Source organism: Herpailurus yagouaroundi, unplaced genomic scaffold (assembly GCF_014898765.1).
Source record: "Herpailurus yagouaroundi ecotype Mexico unplaced genomic scaffold, PumYag 166, whole genome shotgun sequence".
NCBI lineage: Eukaryota > Metazoa > Chordata > Mammalia > Carnivora > Felidae > Herpailurus > Herpailurus yagouaroundi.
This window is the reverse complement of record NW_024412407.1, coordinates 1,187,058-1,208,734: the sequence shown is the minus strand read 5'-3', so window position 1 is coordinate 1,208,734 and position 21,677 is coordinate 1,187,058. Positions and strand designations below refer to the sequence as shown.

The 21,677-nt window shown below is 45.9% G+C and overlaps 1 protein-coding gene, 1 long non-coding RNA gene and 1 other non-coding gene across 6 annotated transcripts in view; 2 read left to right on the top strand and 1 right to left on the bottom strand.

The window, feature by feature from the left end:
- The window catches only part of NFE2 (nuclear factor, erythroid 2), a 7,156-nt gene extending 4,621 nt beyond the window's left edge, over positions 1 to 2,535 (bottom strand). For 3 of the 4 annotated variants that reach the window (XM_040487896.1, XM_040487895.1, XM_040487899.1), the window contains exon 1: positions 2,295 to 2,535. The gene's annotated coding sequence lies outside the window, so the exon portion shown is untranslated. Of the gene's footprint in view, positions 1 to 1,014; positions 1,405 to 2,294 lie in introns of those variants that run through there. The other variant, XM_040487898.1, reaches the window with a different exon arrangement.
- Positions 1 to 10,602, top strand: part of LOC121038448 (uncharacterized) — a 13,587-nt gene extending 2,985 nt beyond the window's left edge. The window contains exons 2-3 of the long non-coding RNA XR_005794351.1: positions 988 to 1,064; positions 10,380 to 10,602. This is a non-coding gene — a long non-coding RNA (uncharacterized LOC121038448). The remainder of the gene's footprint in view (positions 1 to 987; positions 1,065 to 10,379) is intronic.
- Positions 10,603 to 13,586: 2,984 nt separating this feature from the next.
- Positions 13,587 to 13,691, top strand: LOC121039114 (U6 spliceosomal RNA). Its single transcript, XR_005794632.1, has one exon. It is a non-coding gene; the product is annotated as a U6 spliceosomal RNA (small nuclear RNA).
- Positions 13,692 to 21,677: the final 7,986 nt, after the last annotated feature.

Here is a 21,677-nt window from a genome sequence, read left to right as displayed (position 1 = left end):
CCCCCCCCCCCCCCCCCCCCGCCCCACCTTCTCCCTCCTTGTATCTTCCTGGATCTGACTCTTAGGTGCAATTCAAAGATCCTGCCCTAGGAGGCAGGAGACCAGGTTCTATGGCCTTCCAAATATGTGACTTTAGCCAAATCACTTCCCCATTCAGTTTCTTCCATTAAATGGAAACAGGACCGTAGAAGCTCTTTGCTATGAGAGGCAGTATCTGGCATCTAGTTCAGGCAGTCACAAACTGGACGATGCACTGCATTCATCCATCATACTTGTAAAAACACAGGTTCCTTCCTGCAAGCCATCCCAGACCTACTGAATTGAATTCATAGGTGCAGGTACCCAGCAATCAGCATTTTAACAAGTGCCCTAGTGTTTCTGAAGCCCACCCCACTTTGAGAAACGCTCAACTAGTCCAGCCATATGTATTTACAGGAAAGAACACAAAGCCAGAAAAGAACCTGGCAAATGATCTCCAGACTTCTCTCTTAGCTTCAAACCCATGACCCAGGCAAGGCTGGATTCTAGGCTGCCCTGGTCTCTGAGACTAGATATCAGTCCCTTCTCATGAAGACCAGGAGCTCTATCTGCCTTGCACCTTTGAGACAAGGAAATGAGAATCCAGAAGGGTCCCTCGGGGAGGCAAGAGGTCAGGGAAGAGGGAGTTGATGAGAATCTCTGGACCAGCTCCAACCATCTCCCTGGTGCCGCGTCAAGTTTGTACCAGGCCAAAGGGGAGTAGTATGTTTTCCCCTAAATACTCAGGGATTGGTAGTGGTCTATACACCAGGCATAGTCCCCTCTGGGTCTTAGGAGCCTACCTTTCTAAGGATGGGACTGGAAGACGGGCTGGCAGCTAGTGATACAGATCAGGGAGGAGGGAGGGTATAGTCAGAATTGGATCAAACAGAACATCACAGAGGACGCAGAAGCTGGACAGATCCTGGGAAAGGAGAGTGAGCCTCCCGTGTCCCTTTTGCTTTACAGTAAACAGTTCCCAGTTTCCAGTTTCACCTGCACTTTGAGGTCACACAGCCATCTTCCTCCCCACCAACATGTATCAGGTAGGACTGAAGCCATCTTCAGGGACTCTAATCCATCCTCCTTACTGTGATCCCGATGGTCCTACCCAGAAAGATCTTATCACAGGAAAGTGGTCACAGAATGATATGGAGCTTTCTGCTTAAGGATTCGAGATGAGGACCATTTGGGAAGGGATGCCTTGACGGGGAGACGGAGATAGAGAGGGTGCTTGCTTCTGGGATCCTGTTCTGAGGCTTGTTAGACCACCCCGCCTCTCCAGGTGTCAACAGAAGCAGTGAAAGAATGGGCACGGATCAGCGACACCTGGGGTGTTGGAGAGGCAAGCGAGCAAGCTATTTAGAGAGGTGAAGAAGAATCCCACAAGAGGGAGAGGCACATAGAGGTAAAATAGAGAAACAGAACGGAAGAAAAGGGCAGAGAGATTTGCTCAGAGTGAGGATTAGTCTCCTGAGGGCATACATGACTCAAACAGGTGTATGGGAACAGGGGAGAAAGGCACACGTCTCTGTTATCCTCACTCAGTCCCTAGAAACCAAACCCCGGTCATTTGGGGGCCAATGACTAGAGAGAATCCCAGCCCCAGCAGATCTGATACCTCCCCTCTTCTGTTCCACGGCTACCCTGCCTCCTACTTCCCAAGCTGCTAAGATTTCCAGTCTGAAGGAACCGCACTGGGGGCCAGATGCCTTCCTCTCCCTGCTGGTTCCAGCTGATCTCTAACTGCCCCGGGGGCCTGGGAGAAGTGAGGGGGGAAAAGGAGGCAAGACCTCAACAGCCCTGCGCCCACCACTCCATCCTGCTGCCGTGGTTGGCAGCGATCCAGGCATCCGGTGTCTCCGATTCCTCACCTTCCCCCAAATCTTCCCAGCTAGCCAGACAGGGCAGTGATGGACGGGAGTAGGGAAGGACGGTGCCATATACCTGAGAGTCTATCGGCTCTCCAGGGGCAGCCCCCTGCCAAAGGGTTCTGCCTCAGCCCCTCAGAGGTGCCTCGGAGGACCTCTGCCTGGTCCCCATCTACAGCCTCTCACCCCAAGCCTCTCAGAGTGCTCCAGAAGCCATCAAGGTCTTCTCCCAGATGAATTCCCAAAGATGTCAAATTCCTAAACCCGGGGCAGCCTGGGAAGCCCTGAGATCTCCTAGGGACGTGAGGAAAGTTGGTTCTTTTCTCCCTCTGCCACCTCCACCTCCCCAGCTCACCCCTCGGGGGAACCCACTGAAATCCCCCTCCCACCCCTCCCGTCAGGCACCTGTGCAGGGTCCAAGCAGAGTGAGGAGAGAGATGTGGCTCCGGGGTGCTGTCTCTGGGGAGGCTGGGCCTGGGCTGACACCTCCTGGGTGAGGATCTCTGCTACCTCTGAAAACGGGGGAGGGCTGCGCCCCGCCCCCGGGCCATTACTGAGCACTGAGTATGGAGGGAGAGCGCCGGGCGGCGCACCAGCCTCCACTGTGAAGCCCTCGGCCTGAGTTCTCCGTCCTTCCTCCAACCCTCCCCTTTCCCCGTGGCCCTCCTCTCCTCCTGCCCCTTCTGGCCAAGAGAGGAAACTTGAGCCCGGTGTGGTTTCTGCCCACACCCCGCCCCCACCTTGTTCCCCGGCCAGCGGGGGCACACACGGTTCCCAGCGGCTCCCAGCCCTCCTTTTGAGCCCAGGAGTCCCGCCAGGCCTGCGTTTCTCCTATGCACAGGATGAATTCCAGCCCGGTAGCCTGCTCCAAAGTGACCTCTAAACTTTATACAGGTCGCAACCTCCTTCCTTCTGCCCTCTTGACTCTCTCTGAGACAGGGAAACTGAGTCACAGCGAGGTGGATGGCAGCGAAAGATAAGGACCTAATGTCTAGTGTCCCAGCTGCTTAGGCAGGTGGGCATGGAGGGCGCTGCTTTTATTTAAGGAAAGCCTGGGTTCTGGGAAAGAGGCAGGGGAGCTCTTTTGGGGAGGAGGGGCAGTTGCTGCTTTGATGTGTCCTTTCACCTGTAGCCCTCTCCCCTCCCCCAGCAGCCTCAGATGTCCTAGGACAAAGGCCTCTTTCTTGGCCAGGTTTGTTGTCAGTGTGTGAGGGGAGTTGGATGTGTGTGGGGGCGCCCAGAAGGGACACTATTCACCTCTCTTAAAGGGGGCCCTGGGTGCCAGGCCGGGCACCCGAACACATGGCAGCCGCATACTCTGGACAGGCCAGGACACCTGTATAGGGTATCAGGTTCATCCCCAGCACCCACAGCAGCTCTTTCTGAGGCCAGTTAAGTACTCCCAGAAGTCACTCCATCATCCCTTGGCCTCCAACACACAACCCAAGACCCAGGCCAAACAGATCTCTCTCTGGAGACTAGAAGAGGCTTCCTTCCTCCTAGCTTACTTTTACTGACTCTTAGCTGTCAGGAAAGTCCCTCCTATGTCTAGCTTCAGTCCTTACAGCTGCAGCTGAGGCTTTTTCTCTGTTTTTTTCTCCTTATAATGTTCAAGTTATACTGGAAACAAAGAGTGGGAGGCAGACAGGTGTCACCCCAAGGCAGAGCTGGCACCCAGCCAACATCCTCTGATAGGCTCCTGTTCACTGTTAAAATAATGGGAATGTTCTGTTTCCTTTGGTAACGCATAGCTGCTGGGAGTCCTCCTCCAAGTGTTCCCCACCCCTACAGCTCTACATCAACCCCACTTCTCCCTTAGGACCTTCCACAGCCAGCAGCACAAGCAAGCAACTCAAGCGGCAGTTTGATACGGCTTCTTTGCATCCTTCTTGCAGCCTGTGTGTGTGGGACTGATCAACACCCACCCCAAACCCATGGTTACATGCTTTGGATTCCATCTCTAGCCCAGGAGATGATGATTCTACATGCATGATCTATGTAGGACAGGAGGGGACCCACGGCTTCATTGCATGGCACATGTGGGTCCGGAATCTCTTGATGACCTGGCCGTGAATCTGGGTCACATACCTGGAATCTGGGCATTCAGACACAGCTGTCTCAGTGGCATACTTATTCTGGCCCCTCGGAGGGGATGAAGGGTGGCGATAGTCACACTGGTGGCTGATTAAATAATGATATCAGGTTACAGCTAGTCAACAGTTATTGAATGAAAACTACCGGTTCAGGCCACACTTGTGGCATTGCAGATACAACTGTGGATAACACAAGCCTCATCGCTTGTTAATTCATTCAACAAATATTTATTGAGTGTCTGCTATGTGTTATACTCCAGGAACACGAAGATGAATAAGACATAGTCTATGTCCTCACTCACAGTCTAGTTGGGGAATGACACTAATAAAGGTCTATATAAAGTGCTTTGGGGGCGCCTAGGTGGCTCAGTTGGTTAAGCGTCCAGCTTTGCCTCATGTCATGATCTCACCATTTGTGAGTTCGAGCCCTGCGTCAGGCTCTGTCCTGACAGCTTGGAGCCTGGAGTCCGCTTCGGATTCTGTGTCTCCCTCTCTCTCTCAGCTTTCTCCCCTGCTCACACTCTGTCTCTGTCTCTCAAAAATGAATAAACGTTAAAAAAAAAAAATGAAAAAAAAAAATAAAGTGCCGTGGAGTCGAATTTCTGCTTTGTGAAATTCAGGAAAGGCTTCACAGAGGAGGTGACGATTGAGCTGGGCTGTGGAGAATGACTAGGGGTTCACCAGACAGAGAGGGGGAGAAGGGTGTTCCAAGCAAAGGTATGAAGGAACAGAGGCATAAAATGTGAAATAGTACTTTGGGTCTACTAGGGTGGGGTGTGGGGTAGGAGCAGTGGAAGAGAAGCCTGGGAAGTTCGGAGCTAGATTGTAAAGACTTGAAAGTCAAGCTAGGGAAGCAGTTTCCTACTTATTTCAGGGGAACAGACACGATCATGTACAGCAAACCGAGTGAACAGATAGTCTTCACTGAGGCGACTGGCCAGACAGAAGTGTCTCTCCCACCTCTCCCCCACTCTCCTCCTGTAGGAAGAGGCCATTACAGCTGTTCCCAGGCTGTGTCCTGCCTCCAGAGCATCCTTTACAGCCCTCAGGGGTGGGAATGATTCCTTCAGCTTCCGCCTCTCAGATTCCCGATGTCCAGAGTCAACAGCCTTCTTCTTTTAATGTTTATTTATTTATTTTGAGAGACAGAGACCACGAGCAGGGAGCTGGAGAGAGGCAGAGAGAGAGGGGGAGAGAGAGAGAATCCCAAGCAGGCCCCACACCGTCAGCACAGAGCCTGACGCCGAGCTTGAACTCACAAACCGTGAGATCATGACCTGAGCTGAAATCAAGAGTCGGATGCTTAACCAACTGAGCCGCCTGGGCGTCCCCAAAGTCAACAACCTTCTATCTTAAGTCTTTGCCTTAATTTACGATTAACAGGGAATTAGGAGCCTGAATGGGTTGGATCGTGCCTGTGGCTTGGCAAGGCAAGATACCTGAGAGTTTCCTATCTCAAGATTCTCCCCCTTCAGCAAAGGTAGCAGACAGAACATGGAGAAAAACATAGCAACAGATCTTTACTGTTAGACCATTCTCCATCCATGCTGCTCACCTATCCCCAGAAGGCTGACTTGTCACCCCTGATGAATCCACCCCCCACCCTCACTCCAACGCATGTGCACACCACCACCAGCATCAGGTCAAGCCACAAGCAAGTTGCCAAACACCCCACTGGGTTATGCAACCAGCTTCCCGAGTAGGGCGGGGTAAGTAGAGGTGGAACCAGGGGAGGGCCATGGGTCCCAGAGGGAGATGGCTGCCTTGCCTGCTTGCCTGCTGGTCTGACCGCAGTGGCCCCAGGGGGCGGGGGCAGGCCTGGACCTTTATCAGTGCCCTGCAGGGCTGCACCCGCCACCCCCCGGCTTCCTCTCTCAACAGACGGAAAGGGGAGGCAGCCACAGGAGGCGAGGGGAGGGCTGGGCGTTATCCTAGGCACCAGAGCCTGGCGGTTACCCCGGATGGCTGGGGGAGGTAGGGATGGGGGGTCTGGGACCCCGAATAGTTGAGGCCCCTCTTACTAAAGTAAACTGAGGCCCAGGTAGTAGAACCAGATCTCCTAAACCATCCATTGGTTTCTTCCTTGTGTTCTAGTTTGGGTGAGGATCATATAAAACTGTCTTTGAGGAGGTTGCTTTGCAGTGGTTAAGAATTCTTAGAGGATTGACTCAGGCAGGAGTTGAGGGGAGACTGAGTCCCACTCTCAGACCAAGAAACCTTGGAGCTTATGGGTCCAAGGTGTTGGGTAAGACTGAGGTTCCCAGACTCCGGCATCTAAGAGCTATGCCCTGATAGCAGAACCTAGCCATGAACCCCAAATGGGTGAAGGCTAATAGATAAGTCCAGAGTGGCCCTGAAGGAATAATCCCCAGGGTTCACTTCTAAACCTCCAAAGAGATGTGAGCATGACACTTAGCGGAATGCAGGAGGACCAGATCCTGAATCCTGAGGCCTGGGCTTAAGTGAGCATTTCCGGGCGATGTGCCTTGGGGCAGCCCACCCTTTCTGAGCTTTGTCTCCCCACCTGAAAAATGGAGATAATGATGATAATACCTATTTGGTGGTGTTGTTGGGAAGATGAAAAGGAATCAATAGGAAATTGGAGTCTGTTATGGTCGGGAAAGGGAAGCTTCAAAGCCTGAGGCCGCAGGGCCTCAGGGGCTTGAGGGATAAGACCAACACATCTGGAGGCCACACTCCTGTGGAGAGATGCTTGGAACAGAATGGCAGCCAGTGGGCAGCCTGACTCTGGGAGACATCTAGGCCTAGGATGCAGCAGTTGGTTGGGGAGAGTGGTGGCTAGACTTCCAGGAACTAGCCCTCAGGCCATGGCTCTCCCACTGGCACTATTGGGCGGGGACAGTTTTAGCCACACGATGGGCACAGGGCCAGCCTTATGGGCTTCAGCCACCTTCCAGGAACCCAAAACCCCTACCCCCACCTCACCCTGTCGCAATCCTCTGCAGGGGCGGGGCTGCCTAGGAAGTGCCACCCTCTGCTCCTTACAGGATGAAAGACTTGATGCCTATTTTTTTTTTTTTATTTTAATGTTTATTTTTGAGAGAGAGAGAGAGACAGAGCGTGAGTAGGGGAGGGGCAGAGAGAGAGAGGGAGACACAGAATCCGAAGCAGGCTCCAGGCTCTGAACTGACAGCACAGAGCCCTAAGCGGGGCTCAAACCCACAAACTGCGAGATCATGACCTGAGCCAAAGTCAGACGCTTAACTGACTGAGCCTCCCAGGTGCCCCTAAATCTTTTTTCTTTTCTTTTCTTTTTCTTTTCTTTTCTTTTCTTTTCTTTTCTTTTCTTTTCTTTTCTTTTCTTTTCTTTTCTCTTCTCTTCTCTTCTCTTTTCTTCCTTCCTTCCTTCCTTCCTTCCTTCCTTCCTTCCTTCCTTCCTTTTCTTTCTTTCTTTTGAGAGTGCATGAACTGGGGGGTGGAAGGGAGGGGAGAGAGAGAATCTGAAGCAGGCTCCATGCCCAGCCCAGAGCCTGATTTGGGGCTTGATCTCATGACCCTGAAATCATGACCTGACCTGGAATGTTTAACCAACTGAGATGTTTAACCCACTGAGCTATCCATGTGCCCCTAAATATTTTATTTTATTTTTGAAGTTTATTTATTTATTTATTTTGAGAGAGAGAGAGAGAGAGAGAGAGAGAGAGAGAGAGAGTGTGTGTGTGTGTGTGTGTGTGTGTGGGAGAGGAGCAGAGAGAGAGGGAGAGAGAGAGAATCCCAAGCAGGGTCCACACGGAGCCAGAGTCGGGGCTCCAACTCACAAACTGTGAGATCATGACCTGAGCCAAAACCAAGAGTCAGATGCCCAATTGACTGAGCCACCCAGGTGCTCCTAAATATTTTATTTTCTAATATTTTATTGTGTATATGAGTTTGTGCTTTATTATATTCCCCTGTAATCGAGATGGTATAAACTGTATTGTACAAAACTTGACTCAGGCACTATAGCATTAAGACTAAGAACATGAATTTTAGGGGCACCTGGCTGGCTCAGTCAGTGAAGCACATGACTCTTGATCTTGGGATTGTGGGTTTGATCCCCACATTAGGTGTAGAGATTACTTAAATTAAAATCTTAAGGGGCACCCGCCTGGCTGGCTTAGGCGGAAAAGCATGCAACTCTTGAACTTGAGGTCGTGAATTTGAGCCCCATATTGGGTGTAGAGATTACTTAAACAAATAAAAACTTTTAAAAAACCTTTAAAATTTTGTTTTCTAAAGTTTTTATTTGTTTAAGTAATCTCTATACCCAGTGTGGGGCCCGACCTCACAACCCCAAGATCAAGAGTCATATGCTCTTCTGACCAAGCCAACCAGGCACCCCCCAATTTTTTCTTAAAAGTTTATTTATTTATTTTGAGAGAGACAGTGTGTGAACAGGGGAGGGACGGAGGGAGAGGGAGAGAGAGAATCCCAAGCAAGTCCCTCCTTTACCGTCAGCGCAGAGCCTGATTCTGGGATTGATCTCAGGAATCGTGAGATCACGACCTGAGCCAAAATCAACAGTTGGATACTTAACCGACTGAGTCATCCAGGCGCCGCCCCCCCCCCCAAATTTTTAAAAAATGTTTATTTATAAGGGGTGCCTCAGTCGGTTGAGCAACTGACTTCGGCTCAGGTCATGATCTCACGGTTTGTGAGTTCAAGCCCCGCGTCAGGCTCTGTGCTGACAGCTCAGAGCCTGGAGCCTGCTTCTGATTCTGTCTCCCTCTCTCTCTGCCCCTCCCCCACTCATGCTCTGTCTCTCTCTGTCTGAGAAATAAATAAACATTAAAAAATTTTTTTTAATGTTATTTCTCAGACAGAGAGAGAGAGAGAGAGAGAGCGCGCGTGCACACATGCGGGCAAGTAGGGGAGGGGCAGAGAGAGAGGGGGACAGAGGATCTGAAGCCAGCTCTGCGCTCAAACTCATGAACTGTGAGATGGTGACCTGAGCCGAGAAGTCAGACACTTAACTGACTGAGCCACCCCGGTGCCCCCCGCCACCCCCCTTTTTTTTAAGAGCATGAATTTTGAAATTGGAAGCGCCTGCACTCTGACAATCACTTTGAGATCTCAAGCAAATTATTTAATCTCTCTGAGCCTGATTTTACCCACCTAGTAATTTGGGGGATAATAACAATACTTATATGTTATTGTGAAAAATAAATTAGTTAAAAACCAGGTATATATGTTTAATTCAGTGATTCAGTGCCTGGGATATAGTGAGCACTATTAAATGGTACATATGTATGTGGCACATCTGATATTATTATTAAAGAATTAAATTATTACATTAAATTGTTGTTAACTAGTAGATAAACATCTTATTGAGAAGGATTGCATTTCATGTTTTGTCTTTTTTATATATACAAGGTGTCTAGTTCTGAGCATGGATACTCTCACTCAATCAACAAATATTTCTAGAGTACTTACCAAGTTGCTAAATTTGGAGGATACCAAGAAAACTAAGTTGTGATTTTTGCCTTTGGGCACTCACAGTCTAATGGTGCAGACACACGTATAAACAGATTAGTGGATATGGCCAGTGATGTGAGGATAGGTAAGTTAATTTGGGGGGGGGAATGAAGGAAAAGGAGCAACTATTTTAGGGAAGGCCTTGGAGAGGAGGTAACCTTTCAACTAGTCTTGAAAGATGGAAAAATCTGAATTTCCTAGGGAGAAAAATGAGTGACAACATACTGGGCAGAAGAAACAATATATGCAAATGCACAGTTGTGGGGGAAAAGCCTATTAGATTTGACCAGTTACATTGTATGGAAACCCCAATGTTGTAAAAAGAGGTTTGGGTGGAGAGGAAGTTTCCTGACGTTTTCTGGGACAGCCGAATGGATCTTAGTGAAGAGATTCAGGGCCCACACCCTGCCTGGAGGCTAGTTGCCTATCAAAGTTCTCAGATAGCCCCCTCCCTCCAGGTACCCTGGGCCAATTTGGGTTGACCTACCCTGGGAAAACTTAGAGGGCTTCACTGAGGTTCTTCCAGTCTCTAGGAGTGACCATCTTGGCCAAAACTGACAAGGAGGGGACATTCTGGGGTTCTCTTCACCTTGGTGAGCCTGGGCTCACCTTTATGTAGCACAGGGAGACACTGGGTGAAAGTTGCCTAATTTGCCCCGTGCCTCTGGGCCCCTTCCAAAATTTTCTTGTATTTAAAGCTTCTTCCAAAAAGCCGTTCTTCACACTAGGGACTCACGTTTTCCCTGTTGGCAATTCTTAAGTGTGTTCTCCCTGTTTGCAGCTGAAACCATGCTCGTAACCTGTATATCCTGGTCATATTTTCCCCAAAGAGATCACTTGCCAGAGAATGAGACACCCACAAGGAGGAAGGTGGAGGGCTCCTGGCCTTGTCTTCCCCAAACTATCAGCTTTCCTTTTCCAGAATGAAGGGACAGAAGAAAAGAGACAGAGATCCAGACTGAGGATTGGTGGAGAGCCAGAAGCTCAGTTACCCGGACAAGAAATGAAAAGCAGACTTCATTGTTTCTTACTCTCTGGTGGGAGGAGAGGTGGAAAGAAGAAATAAGGAAAGACCAAGGGTTGGAGAAGAAAAGAAAGCTGGAACAATTTAATTCAGATAAAATCTGAAATGTCCAAGTAACTTACCTTCTGTGCACCATTTTCTGCTTTTTCTTTTCATACCCTAATACCACTCCTCCCACCCAATTACCCCTTTTTCCTCAAGGACCTCTAAACCATTGGTACTATGTCTTTATTTTATTCTTTAAATAATCCATCAACTGCCCTTCATATCCAGAACTATAAACTTGGAAAATTTGCCCTTTTCCCCCTCCATTCAACTTTCCTGGGGAAGAAAAAAAATCCATTCTGGGGAGCCTGACTGGCTCAGTCAGTAGAGCATGCTACTCTTGATCTCAGAGTTGTTAGTTTGGGTCCCATACTGGGTGTGGAGATTACTTAAGAAATAAAAAAAATTGGGGCGCCTGGATGGCTCAGTCGGTTGAGTGTCTGACTTCAGCTCAGGTCATGATCTCACAGCTACTGGGTTCGAGTCCCGCATCGGGCTCTGAGCTGTCAGCACAGATTCTGTGCTGCTTCGGATTCTGTCTCTTCCTCTCTCTCTCTCTGGCCCTAACCTGCTCTCATTCTGTCTTTGTCTCTCTCAAAAATAAATAAATGTTAAAAAAAATTTAAAAAAAGAAATAAAAAAAATTAATTCTGGTTAAATCCAACAATTTAGCCTCTCCACATCTATACCTAGGCAGCTCAATATTGATAGAGAAAATCTCAGATTCTTGCTGAATTGTATCACTTTATTTTTCTTTGTATTTAAAAAAAAAATTTTTTTTATGTTTATTTTTTAGAATGAGAGAGACAGGGGCGCCTGGGTGGCTCAGTCGGTTAAGCGTCTGACTTCGGCTCAGGTCATGATCTCGCGGTCCTGAGTTCGAGCCCCATGTCCGGCTCTGTGCTGACCGCTCAGAGCCTGGAGCCTGTTTCAGATTCTGTGTCTCCCTCTCTCTCTGACCCTCCCCCGTTCATGCTCTGTCTCTCTCTGTCTCAAAAATAAATAAACGTTAAAAAAGGGAAAAAAAAAGAATGAGAGAGACAGAGCACAAGCAGGGAGAGGGCAATGAGAGAGGGAGACACAAAATCCGAAGCAGGCTCTAGGCCCTGAGCTGTCAGCACAGAGCCGATGCAGGGCTGGAAACCACGGACGGCGAGATCATGACCTGAGCCCAAATCCGATGCTTAACCGCCTGAGTCACCCAGGCACCCCTGACTTGTATCACTTTCAATTTATGCACCCAAAACTCAACATTGCCCAATACTACATTTCCCTGGTAAATTCTCATTTCTACTCTGCTCAATAACTATTTCACACCTTCTGTCTTCTAAAATCTCCAACACCCCCTCCACTTCCCTCTTAGCAGATGACCTGGCCTCGTATTTCATTGATAAAATAGACGCAGTTAGATGGATTGTCTGATTTTTCTAATACCAAATCCACCAGCTTACTTGCACGCGTTCCCACATGCTGAGAGCCTTCTACCTTATTAAGATGAAAGAAGTATCCCTGTTCCCAACTAAAGCCACCTCCTCTCAGCTCTGTGAAAAGATGAGAAAATTCGATTCCTCTGATGTATAGCTAACATTAAATTCTGCACCATACACAGCAAGGTTGCTCTCTGTACAGCTGACTATGTGGTTTCAGTCCGGAGGAAGAGGCATACAATAATTCGGGGGGTGGGGGTGCTGAATTGCAAGGCGGCAGTCCTAAGAGTTCATCCAGGTAGGGGCGGGCGCCTGGGTGACTCTGTCGGTTAAGCGTCTGACTCTTGGTTTTGGTTCAGGGCACTATCTCACAGTTCATGGGTTCGAGCCCCGCTGCTGGTGTGGAGCCTGCTTGGGATTCTCTCTCTCTGCCCCTCCCCTGCTCGCACTCTTTCAAAATAAATAAATAATAAAACTTTAGGGGAGCCTGGGTGGCTCAGTCGGTTAAGCGTCTGACTTCAGCTTAGGTCATGATCTCGGCGTTCGTGAGTTCGAGCCCTGCTTTGGGCTCTGTGCTGACAGCTGGGAGCCTGGAATCTGCTTCAGATTCTGTGACTCCCTCTCTCTGCCTCTCCCCTGCTTGCACTCTGTCTCTTTCTCTCAAAAATAAACATTAAAAAAACATTAAAAAAGGGGCGCCTGGGTGGCGCAGTTGGTTAAGCATCCGACTTCAGCCAGGTCACGATGTCGCAGTCCGTGAGTTCGAGCCCCGCGTCAGGCTCTGGGCTGATGGCTCAGAGCCTGGAGCCTGTTTCCGATTCTGTGTCTCCCTTTCTCTGCCCCTCCCCCGTTCATGCTCTGTCTCTCTCTGTCCCAAATAAATAAATAAACGTTGAAAAAAAAATTTAAAAAAAAATAAATAAACGCTAAAAATTTTAAAAAATTAAAAAAAAACATTAAAAAAATAATAAAGCTTAAAAAAAAAAAAAAAAGAATTCATCCAGGTAGGATTCCCAACCCTTTCTCTTGGAAGAAAACAGCAGCTATATCACCCCGGGAAGCTTCCTCTTTGTGGTCTTAACTTTCATCATAGTTGTGTGTTGGTAAGACACCTCCCACACTTCAGAGAAAAAGCCAGACTGCTGTTAGGTCAGAAAGAGACTACTGCCTTCTCTTGTCTCCCCAAGACCTGCTTCACTGTCAGGAGGTGCCTCCACTGAGCACCCAAGGCTTGAGGTGTCTTCACTAGTCATCTTGTGGAGGGAATGTGCTCACACCTGCAAGTCACCAGCAATGGCTGCTGACACTCTTCTGTCTGTGATTACCAGTGTTTGTGCTGTTTTCCATTCTGTAGAAACAATCGGTGATTGCTTTAGCAAGAGGCAGAGCAAGCCCTGGGCTGGGAGTTGGATGAAGTGTTTAGCACCTAGTCTGGGTGAACTCTGTGCGGCCCAAGGCGACCCGAAGTGTTTTCCAAATCTCTGTTCCACTCTAAAATGGAAAAACCAAACAAGAGAAACTCCTCTCACTACCTCTCCAAGTACACAAAGTAAGGCTTCTTCCACACTTGGGTTGATGTTAGAGTGACAAGAGATAGAAACATTGTTGATTTTTCTTCTTTAAGAGGATCTGGATGCTCGCTTCGGCAGCACATATACTAAAATTGGAACGATACAGGGAAGATTAGCATGGCCCCTGCAAGGATGACACGCAAATTCGTGAAGCGTTCCATATTTAAAAAAAAAAAAAAAAAAGAGGATCTGGGCCTCAGGTTGAATGCCCAGAAGTTGATTTTGGCCCATTAATTCATCTTAGAACTCATTTATGCTGACCAAACTTAAAAGAGCATGAAGTATAAGCCATATGGTTGATTTAATGTCCCGCATATGACTTACGGTGGCCTAGACAATCCTCTTGACCAATCAAAATACTAGACAAGTTTGGAAATCAAACATTATAACTAGATGGCTTCTTAGTGAACAAGTGAATTTTTGGATAATTTTAATGGCTAATACAACTACATCCATCTCCTTTATAAATATATAAGATATTCACTTATGGAGGCAGAACAGGAAATCTTCTTCCCTGTTACTGGAGAAATATTGACTTTTTTTTTGTTGTTGTTGTTGGGGAGGGGGAATCCTATGAGGATTATCTCCCCCTTTTGTGAAGACAAGGTACAATTCAATTGATTGGGTTTTAGCTCCAGCCAAGCTAATATAATTGATTCTGTTTATGTTCACTTCAGCCATTTTATTATAATTGATTAGGTTAGGGTTTGATTGTGTTAGGGCTCCAGCCATTCTACTTTAAGTGATTAGGCTGTAGAGCTTTAGATATATTGATAGAATTATGCTTTCCTGAAAACGACACCAGTTCATTTGCTACTTCTACATATGGCTGATCTCATCCATTACACTTTGGCTTTTCCTAATTTCACTTGTGGTACACAATCTTTAGGGGGTATTTTCCCACTGTTACTGTTCTGTGCTCACTGCAAACTGAAGAACTACAGTGGTTTCCTAGCTCTTTTTGCCCTTCATCTCTCCTCGACCCCTTCCTGCACATGCAGTTGTCAAATGAATTATCTTTGTTTCTGTCTTTTTCTTTAATTTTTTTTACATTTATTTATTTATTTTTGAGAGACAGAGAGAGACAGCACAAGCGGGGGATGGGCAGAGAGAGAAGGAGACACAGAATCCGAAGCAGGCTCCAGGCTCCCAGCTGTCAGCACAGAGTCCGCTGCGGGGCTAGAACTCACAAACCGCGAGATCATGACCTGAGCGGAAGTCGGATGCTCAACCGACTGAGCCACCCAGGCACCCCTAATTATCTTTGTTTTTAATGTTTATTTATTTTGAGAGACAGAGAGAGAAAGGGAGGGAGAGAGAGAGAGAGCGCGCGCGCGCACACGCGTGAGCACGAGAGGGGGAGGGGCAGAGAGTGGGGGACAGAGAGAATCCCAAGCAGACCCCTGGTGCAAGCACACAGCCCCACTCAAGTCTTGAGAGCCGTGACATCACCGCCTGAGCTGAAATCAAGAGTCAGACACTTAACAGACTGAGCCGCCCAGGTGCCCATCAAATTAAATATCTTAAAATTTCTTCCATGCAGCCTACAAAATAGGAAAAAATACTTGCAATTCATATGTCTGATAATGGCCTAGTATCCAGAGTATACAAAGAACTCTTAGAGCTCAAGAACAGAAAGACAAACAGCCCAATTTAAAAAATGGGTAAAAAGGGGCGCCTGGGTGGCTCAGTCCGTTGGGCTTCTGACTTCAGCTCAAGTCAAGATCTCTCAGTCCGTGAGTTCGAGCCCTGCGACCGGCTCTGTGCTGACAGCTTGTTTCAGATTCTGTGTCTCCTTCTCTCTCTGCCCCTCCCCTGCTCCCACTCTGTCTCTCTCTCTCAAAAAACAAACATTAAAAAAGTAAGTAAATAAATAAATAAATAAATAATGGGTAAATTATTTGAATAAACATTTCTCCAAAAAAGATTTACAAATGGCCAGCAGGTACATGAAAAGATGCTCAGATCATTTGTCTTTAAGAAAATCAAAACCACAATGAAATACCACTCCATAGCAACTAGGATGGTCATTAAAAACAACAACAGGGGCGCCTGGGTGGCGCAGTCGGTTAAGCATCCGACTTCAGCCAGGTCACCATCTCGCGGTCCGTGAGTTCGAGCCCCACGTCAGGCTCTGGGCTGATGGCTCGGAGCCTGGAGCCTGTTTCCGATTCTGCGTCTCCCTCTCTCTCTGCCCCTCCCCCCGTTCATGCTCTGTCTCTCTCTGTCCCAAAAATAAATAAAAACGTTGAAAAAAAAATTAAAAAAAACAACAACAACAAAAATGGAAAACGGCAAATGTTAGTTATAATGTGCAGACATTATACCTTGGAAAGGAAGATGGTACAGCTGCTGTGGAAAATTGCTCGGTGGGTCCTCAAAAAGTCACACAGAGGGGTGCCCCGGTGGCTCAGTCGGTTAGGCATCGACTTCAGCTCAGGTCATGATCTCACGGTTTGTGGGTTCGAGCCCCGTGTCGGACTCTGTACTGACAGCTCAGAGCCTGGAGCCTGCTTCGGATTCTGTGTCTCCCTCTCTTTCTGCGCCTCCCCTACTTGCTCTCTCTCTCTCTCAAAAAGAAATAAACATTAAAAAAATTTTTGAAAAGTCACGCAGAGAATTAATATATGATCTAGCAATTCCATTCTGAGGCATTTAAGCAAAAGAACTGAAAATAGGTACTGGAATGTTTGTTACATGAATGTCCATAGCACTACCATTCCATCTATAATAGGCAGAAGGTGGAAAGAACCCAAATGTCCATCAGTTGATAAACAGAACAGTGTACGTTGAACAATGGAACATTACAAGGCCCTGACAAGAAATGGAATACTGATACTTGCTAAGAAATGTAGGCATCTTGGAAATGTTATGCTAAGTGAAAGAAGCCAAATACAAAAGGTAAAATACGGTATGATTCCATTTGTCTGAAGTATCTACAGAGATAGAAAGCAAATTGGTGGTTGCCAGGGTCTGGAGGGAGGGGAAAATTGGGAGTGCCTTCTTTATGGGTACCAGGTATTTTTGGGGGGGCGATGAAAATGTTTTGGACCTAGATAGAGGTGGTGGTTGCACATTGTGAATGTACCTAATACCACTGAATTGTACACTTTAAAGTGGTTAATGTGTTTATGACTTTGCTTCAATTTAAAAAATTGCTTCTGTAATCTCATGCCTCTGCTCAGAAGTGTTCAGTGGGTTTTAACTATTTTTAAGATAATAAATAACAATGGCAGAGCATGTAACAGTTTACATATATTTTTTACACATATTATCTCATTTAATCCTTCCAACTTTATCCCCACTTTGATATACACTTTTTTCTTCATTCGTTTTTAATTATAAACACACGCTTGTTGTAACGAAGTCAAACAAATACCAACATATATGAAGAAAAACTATTTAATAATCCACACTTTCCATCTCACCCCCTAGGGTAATATATATAGATTTAGATTTAGTTTTCTTTTCTTTTTAAAAAATATGTGCTATTTATGTACGTATGTATGTATGTATGTAATCTCTGTACCTGACTTGGGGTTGGAACTCATGAACCCTGAGATCAAGAGTTACACACTTTACCGACTTAGCCAGCCAGGTGCCCCTAGGGTGACCTATGTTAATGCTTTTCTTCCACATTTCCCCCTATGTTATGCTCTCTCTTTTTTTTTTTTAAGATTTTATTTTTGAGTAATCTCTACGCCCAACGTGGGGCTTGAACTCACAACCCCAAAGATTAAGAGTTGTATACTCCACCAACTGAGCCAGCCAAGGCTTCCCCACCTCTATGTTCTGATTAGAGTGTTCTTCCCCCATATATGAACATCATTCATTCCCTTACTCCTTCCAGATCTTTTATCAAATATCTTCTTAGTGAGGTCTTCCTTGACTGAACTTCATGTCCTCATTTCTCCCCATTGTGAACGGTAGGGCTCCAAATTGTGCCACAGAGCAGAATGGCCCCCTAGCCTCCTCTTTAGTTTCAATTTCTCCCTAACACCTATCACCACCTAAACTCCTAGACAGTTTTCTTGTTTCTTTGGTTGTTGTCTGCTCCTGTTCCCCAACTAGAATGCAAGTTCCTTGAGGGTAGGGATACTTGTTTTGTTCACTGCTATATCCCCAGTGCCTAGAGTGAGTGGCTGGCCCTCAGCTGGCATTCAATAAATATTTGTTGAATGAATAGAATAGAATAGAATAGAATAGAATAGAATAGAATAGGATAGAATCATTTACAAACATAGTTATTCATGATTAGAGTCTTATTTTCTTTAATTAAAAAATGCAATCATACCTCATAAATCCCTCTGCAACTTACATTTTTCATTCAGCATGTCACTACTACTTCTCCAGGTTAACGCATACAGCTAGAACATACTTTTTTATTAGTTGCATATTATTCCACAGTCTGGATGTACAATAACTTATTCAACTATTCCCTTATTTATACACAATAATCTTATTTCTCGCCATTGTAAACAATGATGCAATCAGCATTCCTGTATATGTATCACTGCATATTGGGGTATGTTTTTATTTCTCTAGGTGAGGATGTACTTGTGTTTACTTTACAGAATATCACCATTATAGTTTCCAAGAGAGTGTCATGGTTCCAACTCCCACAATCATCTGGTCGCACTATAGCAGCTACCTAGGTTTGCATTCAAGGCATTTTACAATCTGGCCACAAGGTACCTTTCCAGTTTTCTCTCCGTCCTCTTCTGTATTCCTTCATTTGAATCCCCTGTGCCATCAAGTCAATCCCTCAAACATTTCTTACACAACCATGAAGACATTATGCTGAGTGAAAGAGGCCAGACACAAAGGGACAAATATTATATGATTCTACTTATAGAATGTACTGGAATAGTCAAATTCATAGAGACAGAACAGTAGAACAGTTACCAAAGGCTGGTGGTGGGGAGGGGTGAATGGGGAGTTGTTTAATGGGTACAGTTTGAGTTTTGGATGATGAAAAAGTTCTGGAGCTGGATGGTGGTGATGGTTGCACAACAATGTGAATGTACTTAATGTCACAGACTGTGCACCTAAAAATGGTTAAAGTGGTAAAATTTATGCTATGTGTCAAATAAATAAAAACATCTTACTTTGTTTTACAATTGGAAAAGAAAAAGAAAAAAAAAACAGATTTCTTGTACATCCCAACCTCTATACCTTTATTCATAGCAAACTCTACCTGGCATTTCAGTCATGGCGGGCCTAACTCAATACCTCCTCTTCTCTCAGACCTTGACCACCTTCCCCAACCAATCCTGAGGGATCACTCCCTTCTTAATATCTGTGGTCCTTGTCTTTTAATCCTAAACTTCCCTTTGACACTGTTCATTCGTCTTTGTATCTTGCATTTTCACCAATGTTCATCCCATTCAGGAAACACTGTTTGAGTGTTACCATTTGAAGGTTAGGGTGCTAAAGAAATAAAACGAATGGGACACAGATGGTAAGTCTAGTGAGTTAGATCGATGTATTATAACATGGTTAGATCCATGTGTTATAGCATGGCTATGACTAGAGTCGACAATGTCAACAAAGAGGAGGCATCTAACTCCACTTGGGGACTTCAGAGAAGGCTTCATGGGAAGAAGCTGATTTTGTCCTTTAAAAAATAGCTTATTAAAAGCTTTTTTTAATAACTTATTTTTCTCCTTTGAAAATAGCACTCATATACTTTACAATTTTATCTATTTATTCGTTTAAAATATTAAAAAAATTTTAATGTCTATTTTTGAGAGAGAGAAAGGCAGAGCGCAAGTGGGTGAGAGGCAGAGAGAGAGGGAGGCAGAGAATCTGAAGCAGGCTCCAGGCTCTCAGTTGTAGCACAGAACCAGATGTGGGGCTCGAACCCACAAACCATGAGATGATGAGTGAACTGAAGTTGGACATTTAATTGACTGAGCCACCAAGGAGCCCCTTCATTTACTATTCTAGGGAGGGAGGGAGGGAGGGAGGGAGGGAGGGAGAGAGAGAAAGAGAGAGAGAGAGAGAGAGAGAGAGAGAGAGAGAGAGAGAAAGAATTCATTCAAGCAGGGGAGAGGGGCAGAGGGAGAGATAGAATCTTAAGCAGGCTCCACACTCAGCTCAGAGCTCAGCACAGCACTCAGCTCCAAGACCCTGGGATTATGATCTGAGCTGAAATCAAGAGTCCGGTGCTCAATTTACTGAGCCACCCAGGCGCCCCAGCACTCACACATTTTAGAACACGCGGAAAATATAGAAACATTGAAAAAAGTCCTAGCAGTTCAAAAACACCACCAGTTACATTTTGATATATTTTCTTCCAGTCTTTTTCTCTATCCCCCACTTTCTTTTAAAGATTTTATTTTTGGGGCGCCTGGGTGGCGCAGTCGGGTAAGCGTCCGACTTCAGCCAGGTCACGATCTCGCGGTCTGTGAGTTCGAGCCCCGCGTCGGGCTCTGGGCTGATGGCTCAGAGCCTGGAGCCTGTTTCCGATTCTGTGTCTCCCTCTTTCTCTGCCCCTCCCCCGTTCATGCTCTGTCTCTCTCTGTCCCAAAAATAAATAAACGTTGAAAAAAAAAATTTAAAGATTTTATTTTTTTTAATTTTTTTTAAAAATATTTTATTTTTAAATAATCTCTACACCCAATGTGGGTCTTGAACTCACAACCAACCCTGAGATCAAGAGTCCCATGCTCCACTGACTAAGCCAGCCAGTCACCCCTCCCATACATTTTTAATAAATTGTTTATAATCGTATATACATGATTTTATATTATGTGTGTGTATATATATCGGGGGGGCGGCGAGGGATGTATGCATTCCCTATTTGATTGATTCTAGAGGTTTTATAGGTGAAGGGGAGGTGGAAGCAAAAGGACCAGGAATGATCATAGAACTTTAACTGCAGATAGGGCCCTAGAAATCTCTGGTGGGCTGTACCTGGATGGCTCAACCAGTACAGTGTGCAACTCTTGATCTTGAGGTCCTGACTTTGAGCCCCATGTTGGGAGTAGAGATGATTTACAAATAAAAAAAAAAATCTTTAAAAAGAAATAAAAATAAAAGAATTAATTTTTTTAAGACTCCCAACATGGGGCTCAAACTCATGATCCTGAGATCAAGATTCACACACTCTACCAACTGATTTAGCCAGGCATCCTCAAAAAAAAAAAAAAAAAAAAAAAAAAAAATCTCTGGTCTGAGCCTCCCCATTTTTCCAGAAGTGGCATCTATAGTCCAGAGAGGGTACAATGACTTACATGGAAGTCTCTCAATTATTTTTTTTAAGATTAAAAAAACTTTTTATTTAACTAAGCTTCATGCCCAGCGTAGAGCTCAACGTGGTTTGAACTCATAACCGTGAGATCAAGACTTAAGGTGAGATCAAGAATTGTATGCTTAACCAACTGAACCACCCAGGTGCCCCAAAGATTTTATTTTATTTATTTTATTTTTTATTTTTTAAACATTTTATTCATTTATTTTTGAGAGAGAGAGAGAGAGAGTGCATGCACCGGAGGGGCAAAGAGAGAGGAAGACAGGAACCCCAAGTAGGCTCCACACTGTCAGTGCAGAGCCCAGTGTGGAGCTTGAACTCATGAACCATGAGATCATGACCCGAGCTGAAATCAAGAGTTGATCGCTTAACCTACTGAGCTACCCGGTGCTCCCAGAAATTTTATTTTTAAGTAATCTCTGTCCCTAACGTGGAGCTCAAACTCACAACCCTGAGACCAAGAGCCGCACACTCTATCGACGGAGCCATCCAGGTGCCCCAGAAATCTCCTACTTATTAAGTCACTACAAGAATTAACGTCTCCTATTCAGCCAGTTGTCTTCCCTCTACAGCACAGTCACGTAATAGCGTGGAAAGAAAACAATGAGCCATCTTTTGGAACAATATCTGACTGTTAAAATTTGTCAGTTACTCTGTTAAAGAAAAAGGAGCCCCCTCCCCCACTTTTCCTCCTCATGGCCTTATAGAACATCTAGCACTGGTGTAAGGTACTTCAGGTAGGACTGGAATACACAAGAGACTCGTACCACAAATCAGAAGAGTGGATTGTACATGGTTTTAGAACCAGACCTCCTATGTTGGAATGTATGGTGGTCAATTAATCACTGTATGGCCTTAAGTCGATTATTGAATTGCTCCAAACTCTACTTTTCTCATC